Below are 12,433 nucleotides of genomic sequence, written 5' to 3'. Positions count from 1 at the left end.
CAAGGTGTGGAAGAAGAAGGGCTTTTATAGGAGCAGCTTTAGCGAGAATGGGAAGGGGGAGGAGTAACCATAGCACTCCAGGATAGGATAATAACTCTCATGAGAATGGGAGGGGGGAGGAGTAACCAAAGCACTCCAAATATTGTGGGGATATAGACAATGCCCTGAGGGCACAACATGGCTGAATAGGCAGTCCAAGAATGTCCCAACTCTGCAGGAACTAGCAGTAGCCTGAGGGGACAACATGGCAGATGTGACTGCATCGGCACAATTTCCCAGCAGAAAGCAATTTGGAGATTTACTGGGACACTAGGAATGCACCTACCCTATGACCCAGAAAGTCCTCTCCTTAGGATTTACCCAAAGGAAACAGATATATCTATCAGAAGAGATACATGCATATCTATGTTTATAGCAGCTCAGTTTGTAATCACTGGAACCTGAAAGCAACCCAGATTTCCAACATCAAATGAATGTCTAAAAAAAAAAAAAATATATATATATATATATATATATATATATCTCAGAATACTAGTCATCTGTTAAAAATGATAAAGTTGTGTCCTTTGCATCCTCTTAGATGAAGCTTAAGGACATCATGTTGAGTGAGATAAGGCAAAGAAAGATGAATACCAAATGATCTCACTTACTAGGGGAACTTAATAACATAAGGGACAGGGAGAGCACAGAGAGAGCACAAGGTGGTATATTGCACCAAAGCAAAGGACTCTGTGGAGAGATGGGTAGGAAGGAGAGGAAGAAATACATAATGGAATTGTATGTATATGTCAATGACTCCACTGTAAAGCATTAACTCACACAAGAAAAAGTTGGTCTGGGAGCAATGGACTGCACATTTGAAAGGCCCTGCTCTAAAAAAAGTAAAGGGAGGGAAAGAAAGCGGGAGGGGTAAGAGCTCTAGAGAAAATTTTAAAAAGGAGGGGGAACCACTTAAATAAAAGATTTATCTATACAAGTATGTAGTTCAATTAAAAAAATATATACATTTGCTGGGTTCCCTTCTTGGTGGAAGGTGAAATCCTACAGACCAACAAGAAAAAGTGAGAACAAAGAACACAACTAGAGGCATCACACTCCCTGATTTCAAACTATAGGGCTATTGTAATCAAAAGGACTGGTACTGAAACAAAAATAGACACACTGATCAATGAAACAGAGCCCAGAAGTAAGCACCCATACCTATGGACATCTATTTTTTAATGATGTTGAGAAAATTGGGTTGATATGCACAGAAGAAGGAAACTAAACCACTACATTTCACCACCTACAAAAATAAACTCTAATTGATCAAGAACTTGGATGTTAGACAAGAAACTATCAAGTACTTAGAGGAAAATATTGGCAGCACTCTTATCCAACTAAATTTTATAGGCATCTTTAATGATACAAATCCAATTGCAAGGAAGACTAAAGCAAAAATAAACCACTGGGACTACATCAAATTGAAAAACTTCTTCACAGCAAAAGAAACTACCACCCAATTAAAGAGATTCCTTACAGAATGGGAGATCTTTATATGCCATTCTTCTGACAAAAGGCTAGTAACCAAAATATACAAAAAGCTCAAAACACTCAGCAAAAAACCAAATGACCTCATCCAAAAATGGGGAGAGGATATGAACAGAATCTCCACAGAAGAGATCCAAAAGGTCAATAAATATTTGAAAAAAATGCTCCAAGTCACTGACTGTCAGAGAAATGCAAATAAAGACAACAATGCGATACCACTTCACTCCTGTGAGAATGTCATACATCAGAAAAGGCAGCAACAACAAATGCTAGAGAGGTTGTGGGGACAAAGAAACCCTCCTGCACTACTGGTGGGAGTGTAAATTAGCCCAACCCCTGTAGAGAGCAATCTGGAGAATTCACAGAAGGCTAGAAGTGAACCTAACCTATGACCCTGCAATTCCTCTCCTGGGGATACATCCTAAGGCACCAAACACACCCACCCAAATAGATGTGTGTATACCTGTGTTCATAGCAGCACAATTTGTAACAGCCAAGACCTGGAACCATCCTAGGTGTCCCACAACAAACGAGTGGCTGAGCAAGTTGTGGTCTATATACACCATGGAATACTACTAAGCTATTAAGAACAATGAATCCACTTTCTCTGACTCATCTTGGATAGAGCGTGAAGGAATCATGTTAAGTGAGATAAGCCAAAAAAAAGGAAGGATGAATATGGGATGATCTCATTAATAGTCAGAAGTTGAAAAATAAGAATAGAAAGGGGAAAAAAAACACAAAGCAGAACTTGGATTGGGTTTGATGTATTGCATCAAAGTAAAGGACTCTGGTGGGGGGGTGGGTGGGAGCAGCTTTCAGGTCCTGGTGCGAGATGGTAGAGAAGGACCTAGGCCAGAGGTGAGTGGTCACAGAAAACTGAGAAATTCTACACATGTACCAACAGCTGTATTTACTGTTTACTGTAAGCCATTAATTCCCCCCAATGAAATATATATAAATAAATTTAATGACCCACACAACCACAAGTTTTCTTGAACCTATCAGAGAGTTGAAATCACACTACAATTTCTAAGCTTTAAGCTTAAGAAAAGTCTCTACATATTGATGCAATATGTGAACAGAAGAAAGGTGATAATATAAGCAGGTGAGAAGACTTCATTTAAAATTTATAGCAAACTGTTACAGGCAAAGCGTATCAGAGTTTAACTAAACTACTCCACACTGCTTCTTCTGTGTCCATTATATATGGGTAATAGGCCTATAGGGAACTTAACTGTCACTACCCATTCTTTAGGTAGCTCACCCTAAATAACAGCCCGTAGGAAAAAAAAAAAACAAACCCTGATAAGACTTCTTCAATTGCCCTCACGATAAGTACCTCCTCAGCTTCTGTGTCACCCTTCAATGAATCTTTTTTAGAATATTTTCATTTGAACTGATCAGTCTAGCTTTAGCTTTAGTTCAGGACGCAAAAATCACCTCACCCCCATGGACCCTAATAAAGCACCCCAAGTCCTGACCTGCTGCTTTCTGCCTCCACCTACCATGGACTGAGTCCTGGATCTGTTAGTAATGAACTTCTCTATTTCCTTTTACTTTATAGTCTTTTGTTAAACTGAGGCTCACCTTCAGAGGGAGGTATGAGATCATAGAGCCGCACAGAGCAGTGTGCCCACTCATATAACCTCAACAAGGCACCCTTCACACATGGCAGCAAACTGACAAAACGTCTCCCTTAGTGAGAAAGGTCAGCCACTACAGAAAAGGTACAAAACCTACCCAAGACCTCTCTCACGTAAAAGACAAAAGTCATAAGCTACTGGCATGAGGACAACAAACCCAGTCTTTCTACAATGCCCTACCTCCCCAGTGCTAGCCCTGCCCCCAGTTATGGCTGGGATAAGAGGGAAAAAAAGTAATACTTTTAGAGTAAGAACAGGAAGGAAATAAGTGAAAGTGAAAATAAAAGATTCAATACAAAGCTGTGGAATGCAAGTTAAATAGGTTTCCAAGTTAGGTCTAAAGCAAGGACATCAATAACAACAACAATAATAACTACAAAAACAATAAAAAACAACAAAGGGCAACAAAAGGGAAAATAAAGAATGAAATAATTTATATTAAAAGAACTTAAAAAAAATCAAAAGAAAATACTCCTGATAGCCTTTTTATTACTCCAACTGTTACTCTTAGCAGCACATCCAACCAGCATTTAAACTTTACAGATACTCACCATATGTGGGCTCCTATAATATTGTTATCATATATCTGTTATGATACTTAACATGCTATAACATATTAAACCTAGGCATGTTTTTCAACTTATGTTTCTGCATCTTTTAAATAACTATAATATATATACATATATAAACATATATATATATCAGTATTTCTCAACTGTTAACATTCCTTCTCATGCTCAAGAAGGCTCTATATCAGATGAAATAGGAGAATGATAACATTCCAGTGATTCTATGCTATTCAAACAGGATGAACAGGATGGAAAGGAAGGTGTCCTTGGCCAGAAGAAAACTGAAATCAATGTAATATTCTAGCAGTTAATCTGTTTTTAAGAGACTTAAGCAGAAGTTCACTCATCCTTTTGTGAAAGTCTTGCTTCTGACTTCAAGAGACAGTACAACAACAACAAAAAGCAAGAATCCCTATGCCATAGAGCAAGTCCGTTAAGTCATTATAAGTAGCCTATTTATGGTATTTAGGAAAAGTCATATCAGATCCTAGCCCTCTCTTCCATATCCTGACACTGTGCTTCTTAATGGTCAAAAATGTGTAACACTGTGCTTCTTAATGGTCAGAATGGTCTCTATGAAGAGCAAATGCAGGACAACAATGACTACGTTACAGCATCACAAGATGGTGTAATCACTAAAACTTTCCTGCCATAAAATTAAGAGGTAGACTTAGATCATAAAAGGACTACAAATGTGTTATTAACGTGTGTGAACACAGTTGTCAAATAAAAAAGCTCCTAAATAAAAGCTTGGATGTAAGCAAAATTCAATGAAGTGAGTAAGGCAGGATTGGGCATTATTTTTATTTTTAATTATTATAAATAATATTATTTGTAGGATATTATTATTATATTTAGGCAATATGTACATAAACAACTATTATTTCAACAAAGATTTGCTTAAGTCATTATGCTAAGTTCTGTGGAATCTGGTTGAACTTGGTGAGACCCCCGTCTTGAGAAGTCAGTGTCTTCAGAGATAGTACCCATGAGAGATCCAAGTTCTAAGACACCAGCTTACCAGCATGAGACTCAGGTCCCGAGTGGGATTGGATACTTGAGTCTCTTCAGAGGCATGAGTAGTCTCTATTATCTCAGTTCTTATCTAGCCTTTATATGCTCTGTGTCACATACCACCACCCAGTTCCTAATATTAGCTACCTACAAAGCATCATAATTCAAGGATTTAAAAATAATTGTAATTATCTGTTTTAGTTACAGACACCTATATTCTAAATTTCTCAGTTCTTCCTTTCACACCTGAATGTGCTATTAAAGAGTAAAAATAGACAAATGTGTCATCTCAGAGTTCTTCCCTCTACTCTCTTTCTCACTCGCCTCTTTTCCTTTTTTTTATTAGTGATTTAATAATAGTTTACAAAATTATAAGATAATAGGGGTATAACTCCACACTATTCCCACCACCAGAGTTCTGTGCCCCCTTCCCCCCCCCAGCAGAAACTGTTATAGCTCTCCCAAGGCCATAGATTATAGGGTGACTGTGTTTATTTGATAAACTTCTTAGTAATAATTTATCATATATATATATTTGTCAATTTTTATTTACTTCTATGGCCCTGTCTTCACTTCCTTCTAAGTTACACCCATCCCTACTACTACTTCTGAGTATCCTTCCTTTGTCTTCTTCCCTCTCAGATGAAAGAAACAATGCTTGACTTCTAGTGTTTTCCAGTTTCTCTTCCCTTTCAGTGATGGTATAAAAACAAGGATTCTTGTGGTCTGGGAGGTGGCGCAGTGGTAAAGCTTTGGACTCTCAAGCATGAGGTCCCAAGTTCGATCCCTGGCAGCACATGTGCCAGAGTGATGTCTGGTTCTTTCTCTCTCCTCCTATCTTTCTCATAAATAAATAAAATCTTAAAAAAAATTTTTAAAAAAGGATTCTTGGTAAGAAATGTTCCAGGTCCTGCCAGAATTAAGATTCAGAGTCCTCTGGTCATCTTCCTCTAACATTTCTCCCATCTGGAAGTATGGACCAAAATTCTTTTGGGGGTGCCGAAGGAAGGAGTTTTGAAAACATATCATACATCTTCACAATTCTCTCCATTTCCATTGCAACCACTCAATGCAAACTACCAAGACATCTGACTATAGGACCAGGACCACTGCAATGGTCCCCTAACTGACCCTCTTGCTTCTACTCATGTGTTGATCCTTTCTCCTTGAACAGCATTAGATATTTACTAGACAATAGTAGTTGTCTGAAAAGAAGTCACAACAACCCTTATTTACAATCCTCCAAGAGTTTTCCATCATACAGACACAGAAAAAAAATATCTTCATAGGACCTTCAAAGCTGTACCTTATCTGGCTCCTATCCCAAACCTAACTCCAAAACTCTGCTTGAATGAATCAGTGAACATAGCACAGGCAGCAGGACTGCAAGCAGAACTAGCTGAGAAACCAGTATCACACAAGTCGCGCTGACAGAACTTTTGTGCAAGCCTCACAAAAAAAAATCTAAATTTCACCAGATATTTTTCTTAAACAGGCACTTCAAATATAAGGAATCTATCAAAAGTCAAGGGATCAGTACCTTTTATTGAATCCAATATATATGCTTTTATTTAAGTTATGGAAAAACACATTTAAGCAAAGAAATAACCTAACTTGACTTGTATTTTAGAAATCAAGCATCTGGTTATAAAGAATAAAATAGCATCATGACAACTCAGGAAATACCACAGAGGTACCTAACACAAGTCTTGGGGTTGGAGAGATGAGACCAAATCAAAGAGCAATTTAGAAATTCACACATAGTTTCGGTGTAGCACTTCTTAACAAAACCTCAATACCTATAGATAGACCAGGGCCCATGAGATAGGGCACACGTACATGTATCCATCCATAAATTAGGGGAAAATATATACCTTAAAGCAAAAGCGCACAATAGTTTGCACTGAGTCAATAAGTGAAGCAAGTAGAAAGACTTAAAAAGGCACCATGAAGTACCTAATGAAACAGTTTCAACTTAGACCTAGATACCCTCCTCACCTACCTCCTATTACACATCCCTCATCACTCCAAAGCTAACGTTGTCAGACAAAGCAAGGACTACAAAAGCTGAATAAAGGCAAGAGACTGGCATACTTTAATAACGACTCTTTAGTCACTACCAGGCCACCCCATCATCTGAAGCCCTAGTCAGGGAGTCCTGAGATTCCCACACAGATATGATGGGCCTAGAACTCTAATAGATCCCTCTCGCCACTGTCACTGGTCATCTCCATCAGGAACAACATACTGGACACCTCTGTGGGCCCCTATAGGACCTTGCCCTCAATGTAGATCAACAATGGTAGGGAATGTTCCATTCTCCGAAAGGGAGGTTGTACAACATACTCTACCTACCACCCAAGGAAGATGGGTCCTGAAATTAGTGAATCCTGGTATGTTCCTAGCCATGACCACAGAATTTGAGCTCTGATCTACAGGGATGCCGAAGTTACATAGGCTCCTGGGCTGAATATGGGCCTCAGATCAAATCAATGGGGTTTATAGTTAAAAATATTTATATACTTTCCCCACATTTGGAGGCTACTCTCTTCCCTGATCCAGCTTTCTAGCCCTTTTTCCAACTATGACACCATCTCCCCAGACAATAACCTGCATCCAACTGCATATTAACTGTCAGGCTCAGGTAAAAACTAATAAAGTCATGGGCCTCTTGGAATATACCCAAAATAGACCTACTAGCTTTTTCCAAAACAGAGACCCCAAGTCTTCATCTGCAATATTCTTGCCATTAGGTTCATGATTAATCAACAATTTGTTCTGCTTTGTATCTTAACTTTTTTTCAGCCACAAGGTTCCAGATGATACCATGATGCCAACCAGACTTCCCTGGGCAAACAACCCTACCATGTGTCCTTGAGCCCTGCCCCACTAAAGAAAGAGAGAGAGGCTAGGAGTATGGATTGACCTGTCAACGTTCATGTTCAGCGGGGAAGCAATTACAGAAGCCAGACCTTCCACCTTCTGCACCCCATATTGATCCCGGGTCCATACTCCCAAAGGGATAAAAAATAGGGGAGTCGCCTCACAGTTGGTGAAGCAGGTGTGCAGGTGTCTTTCTCTCCCCATCTCTGTCTTCCCCTCCTCTCGCCATTTCTCTCTGTCTTATCCAACAACAACAGTATCCATAACAACAACAATAATAACTACAACAATAAAATAAGAGCAACAAAAGGGAATAAATATTTAAAATAAATAAATTTCATTCTTTTAGTGCTCATACCCTATGTGTTACATGGACACAGTGCAGTATCAACTGAGATTAGTTATACACACACCTTCATTCCAACAGTAACCTACTATTTCATATAGACCAGCATACGAGTGAATATCGCTCATGTACTTCTGACTCCAATGTATATGGCCCACTACTTAGTTCCTATCTTCAAGCACAGAAAGAACTTCTGAAAGCATAGTCCCCTAAACCCCAACCCTAAACCAACCTATCTTTCTAACAACCAAATGAGTGTTGTTACACCCCCATAAATAAGTCTGATCACAAGACATACATTGTCAATTAAAAGTATGGGTAAGACAGATGTAAGAATCATCAAGTGTTCTTTTAAAAATTACCTGTGCATTTCTTTCCCCCATTCTGATAACTACCTGCATACACACATCAAAAGGGGGACAACTAAGTGTAAAAGAAAATTTTTAAAAATTAAAAAATTTAAAAAAGAAATAAAAACACCTAACATTTTTACTAAATCCAGTTATAAGGACAGATAATTAAATTGAAGAAACACTCTGCCAACTTATTTTATAAGAATTGTGAGATCACAGTAGTATCCCAAGTTGAATTTGAAGAGAAGTTATTCTGTGCTTTTAAAACATTTTTTTTCCTGCTGTTTCCTATGGTGATAAGTATCTTCACATCTCAATCTATTTGTCAGCAGGAACTACATAGTGTTTAATGAGATGAATATTATAATGCTCTCCCTACTGAGAAAATCTTTGTGCCATTCTGAAAGAATCTGAAGAAAGGTTACGAAGTTCCAGGAAAAGTTGTCAATGTTCAAAAAAAAAGTTGTCAATGTTCAAAAAAAAAGTTGTCAATGTTCAAATACTTGACAGAACAAATTCATAGTTAATACAATGACCAAAACCAAAAAATACACATATCCTTCATTCTACTATCCTGTCTCCACTTTTCTACAGAAAAAAAAATGTTGAAAAAGTACTGCCTGCAACCAACCCTAGAAGGAACATGAAGGTCAATCAGTGAATTACAAAGTCATGTTCGAGGGCTTGGCATAAGACATGACTTTTAGCAATCAACACACTTAAGTGGTCACTGATTTTCCCTTGATAATCACTCTAAGTCTAACATGAAGTTAGAGCCATCCTCTACCTAGCAAGTTGCTTCTTTGTCAATAAAGCCCTTCTTTATAATCCAATTATTCCCGTATTTTTTGGATGGCATATCGTACCTCTATATATGTTAACTTACTGAGAAACTTAAAACTACTTCTCAAAATGGTTGTGTCTTTTAACAAGCCTACCAGTGGGGCCAGGTGGTGGTGCAGCCAGTTGAGTGCACACAATACCACACATAAGGACCCAGGTTCAAGCCCCATATCCCCAGTTGTAGAGGGAAAACTTTACGAGTGGTGAAGCAGTGCCGCAGAGAAGTCTCTCTCACCCTCCCTCTCTACCTCTGTTCTCAATTCCTCTCTGTAGCAAATAAAAAAGAAAAATCCTACCAGCAATGCATGAGGCTCCAATTTCTTTCTTTTAAACTTTATTTATTTAATTATTTATATTATTTTTATTTGACTTACTTTATTTAATAGAACAGAGAGAAATTGAGAGGGAAGGAGGAGAGAGACCTGCAGCCCTGCTCTACCACTTGTAAAGATTCCCCCCTGCAAGTGGGAGCTGGGGGCTTGAACCTGGGTCCTTGCACCCCTGTCCCCTAATTTTTTAAAAATATGCATGGTATAGGAAATATGTGCCTCTTGTGTAAACTCCCGTGTGCTGCATTTCTTTGGATATTATAGCATGCTTGTTCACAATCTACTAGTCTTACAGTAGGTGTGATTTCTTCTTTGTTTAACTTTATTTTATTTGATAGAACAGAGAGAAACTGAGGGTGGAGGACAGAGACAGAGAGATGCCTGCAGCACTGCTTCAACAGCTGGGAAGCTTTTCTTCTGCCAGTGGGGACCGAGGCGTGACTTCTTATGGGGACTCTCGCACCATTTTCGGTAGCTATCTTCATTATCTCCCCCAAATTCTTGTTCTCTCCCTAGTAAGCTGCTTTCTAAAGGTTATTTATTTATTTTTTAACTGCCATCAGGGTTACCAAGGGGGCTAGGTGCCTGCAATGATGAACCCACTGTTCCCGTTGGCCATGTTTTCCTTTCTGTTTATTTACTTGACAGGACAGAGAGAAACTGAGAGGGGAGGAAGAGAAAAAGACACACCCGCAGACCTGCTTCACTGCTTATGAAGCTTCGCCCCTGCAGGTGGGGAGCAGGGGCTTGAACCTGGGTCCTTAAGCACGGTAATGTTGTTCAACTAGGTGGGTGCACCACTGCTCTGCCCCCTAAGATTCTGTCTTTATCACGTCCTTACTTCCCACCTTGACAATGCATCTTCAACTTTACCTCATGTAGCCTTATCCTCACCTCTCCGTGTCACTGCAAACTTCAGCTTTGTTCTTTCATTGTTTCTCGTTTCCCAGTCTCACATGCGACATGGCGAAAGTCCTTAGCAATTTTACATATTCTAGGCAACCCCTCCCTTTGGCTCTAGCCAATTCTATGCCCCTCAGGTATCTGCCACATCCCTTCTTCCTAATATGTCTGAGGTTTAGGAGCCCTATAGGCCTAGTCTATCAATTATCCTTTCTCCTGGGCACTATTGCATGCTACCCTCACTTCTTACTATTAGGCCCCACTATCTTTCTTTGTTCATCAGTTTCTCACTAGAGAGGCAGAAATGTGCCCAGCAACAGAAATCTGAGTAAAAACAATAATGGCAAAAAGCCTTTTCCAACTGAAGTGCTGTGATGGTTAAATGTATGTATACTTTGACTAGGTACCCAAGACATTTGTTCAAACATTCTAGAGATGTGTCTGTGAAGGTGTTTTGGCATGAGATTTGAATTAGTAGGCCGAGAGCAAAGGCAGATTATTTCTCTAATATGGATGCAAAGGAACTAATCAAGTGGAAAACTTCAACAGAATTAAAAGAAAAGGTGGGGGGACTTTTTTAAAATTAGTGGTTTAATATTGATTTACAAAATTATAGGTAAGGGGGTCGGGTGGTGGCGCACCAGGTTGAGCACACATTACAATGCCCAAGGACCTAGGTTTGAGCCCCCAGCCTCCACCTGCAGGGGTAAGGCTTTGCGAGTGGTAAAGCAGTGTTGCAGGTGTCTCTCTGTCTCTCTCCCTCTCTGTCACACCTTTCCCTCTGGATTTCTGGCTGTCTCTATCCAATAAATAAAGATAATAAAAAAATAGTTTTTAATTATGAGATAACAGGGATGTAATTCTGCGCTGTTCCCACCACCAATGGAAACTCCAGTAGTCCTCTCAAGGTCACAGATATAGGCTAACTATAGTATTTCTATAACTAACTATTTATATGTATTTGCATTTTTTTCCCTAAGGTCCTGCCTTCTCTTAGTTTCTCAGTCACTCCCACACCTGTACTACTTCTGAATGTCCTTCATTTTTTCCTCTTCTCTCTCCAGGTCCTGATGGAATTGGAGTTTGGAGCCCTCTGGTCATCTTCTCCTAACATTTCTCACCATCTGGGAGTATGGACCAAAATTCTTTATGGGGTGCAGAAGGTGGAAGGTATGGCTTCTGTAACTGCCTCTCCATTGGACATGGATGTTTGGCAGGTCGATCCATAAAGGCAGTAAGAGAATTTTTACCCTGGTTATTTAAGTTAGAATATTGGTCTTCTTCTGACCAGGAATTAGAAGTTCAAAATCGCTCTCCCAGGAAGGACTCCGTATGCTGATTACAAATATTGGGAATTGTCAGTCACCATAATCATGTGAGTCAATATCATATAATAAATCACCCTTTCATATCCAATTATATACTGTTAAAAGATAAACTAAGGTAAACTTAAAAAACTGAGAATTTATTTGAGCAAAAAGTTCAAAATTGTGCAGCCTCTAGCTGGCAGTGATTAGGAGAGTTCCACTGATAGGAGCTGAGACCACTTTTTTTTTTTAAGATTTTTAAAAAATATTTATTTATTCCCTTTTGTTGACCTTGTAGTTATTACTGTTGTTGGATAGGACAGAGAGAAATGAGAGAGAGGGGAAGATAAGATAGGGGGAGAGAAAGATAAGACACCTGCACACCTGCTTCACCACTTGTAAAGCGACTCCCCTGCAGGTGGGGAGCTGAGGGCTCGAACTGGGATCTTTGCGCCAGTCATTGTGCTTTGCGCCATGTGCACTTAAACCTGCTGCACTACTGCTCGACTCCCGAGACCACTTTTATAAAGAAGAGGTGAATGCAATGCAAAATTATTTGACTGGCTAAAATTTAAATTTTAGTTGGCTGTTGGTAACTGGTTTGTTTTAGATTTCTATTTCATAATCTCAAGAAACTTAAGCAGGTAGGGATGACAAGCTGAGATTTTGGCTTATGTAGGTTATCATGACATTAAAGTCACCACAGTCTA

The 12,433-nt window shown here is 39.2% G+C and overlaps 1 protein-coding gene across 14 annotated transcripts in view; it reads right to left on the bottom strand.

Moving 5' to 3' along the window:
* Window positions 1-12,433, bottom strand: part of FAM184A (family with sequence similarity 184 member A) — a 113,134-nt gene that overhangs the window by 76,694 nt on the left and 24,007 nt on the right. The gene's annotated exons all lie outside the window — the stretch shown is intronic.

Source organism: Erinaceus europaeus, chromosome 4, assembly GCF_950295315.1.
Source record: "Erinaceus europaeus chromosome 4, mEriEur2.1, whole genome shotgun sequence".
Lineage (NCBI taxonomy): Eukaryota > Metazoa > Chordata > Mammalia > Eulipotyphla > Erinaceidae > Erinaceus > Erinaceus europaeus.
The sequence above is the reverse complement of the archived record's forward strand: the minus strand, read 5'-3'. Positions and strand labels throughout refer to the sequence as shown.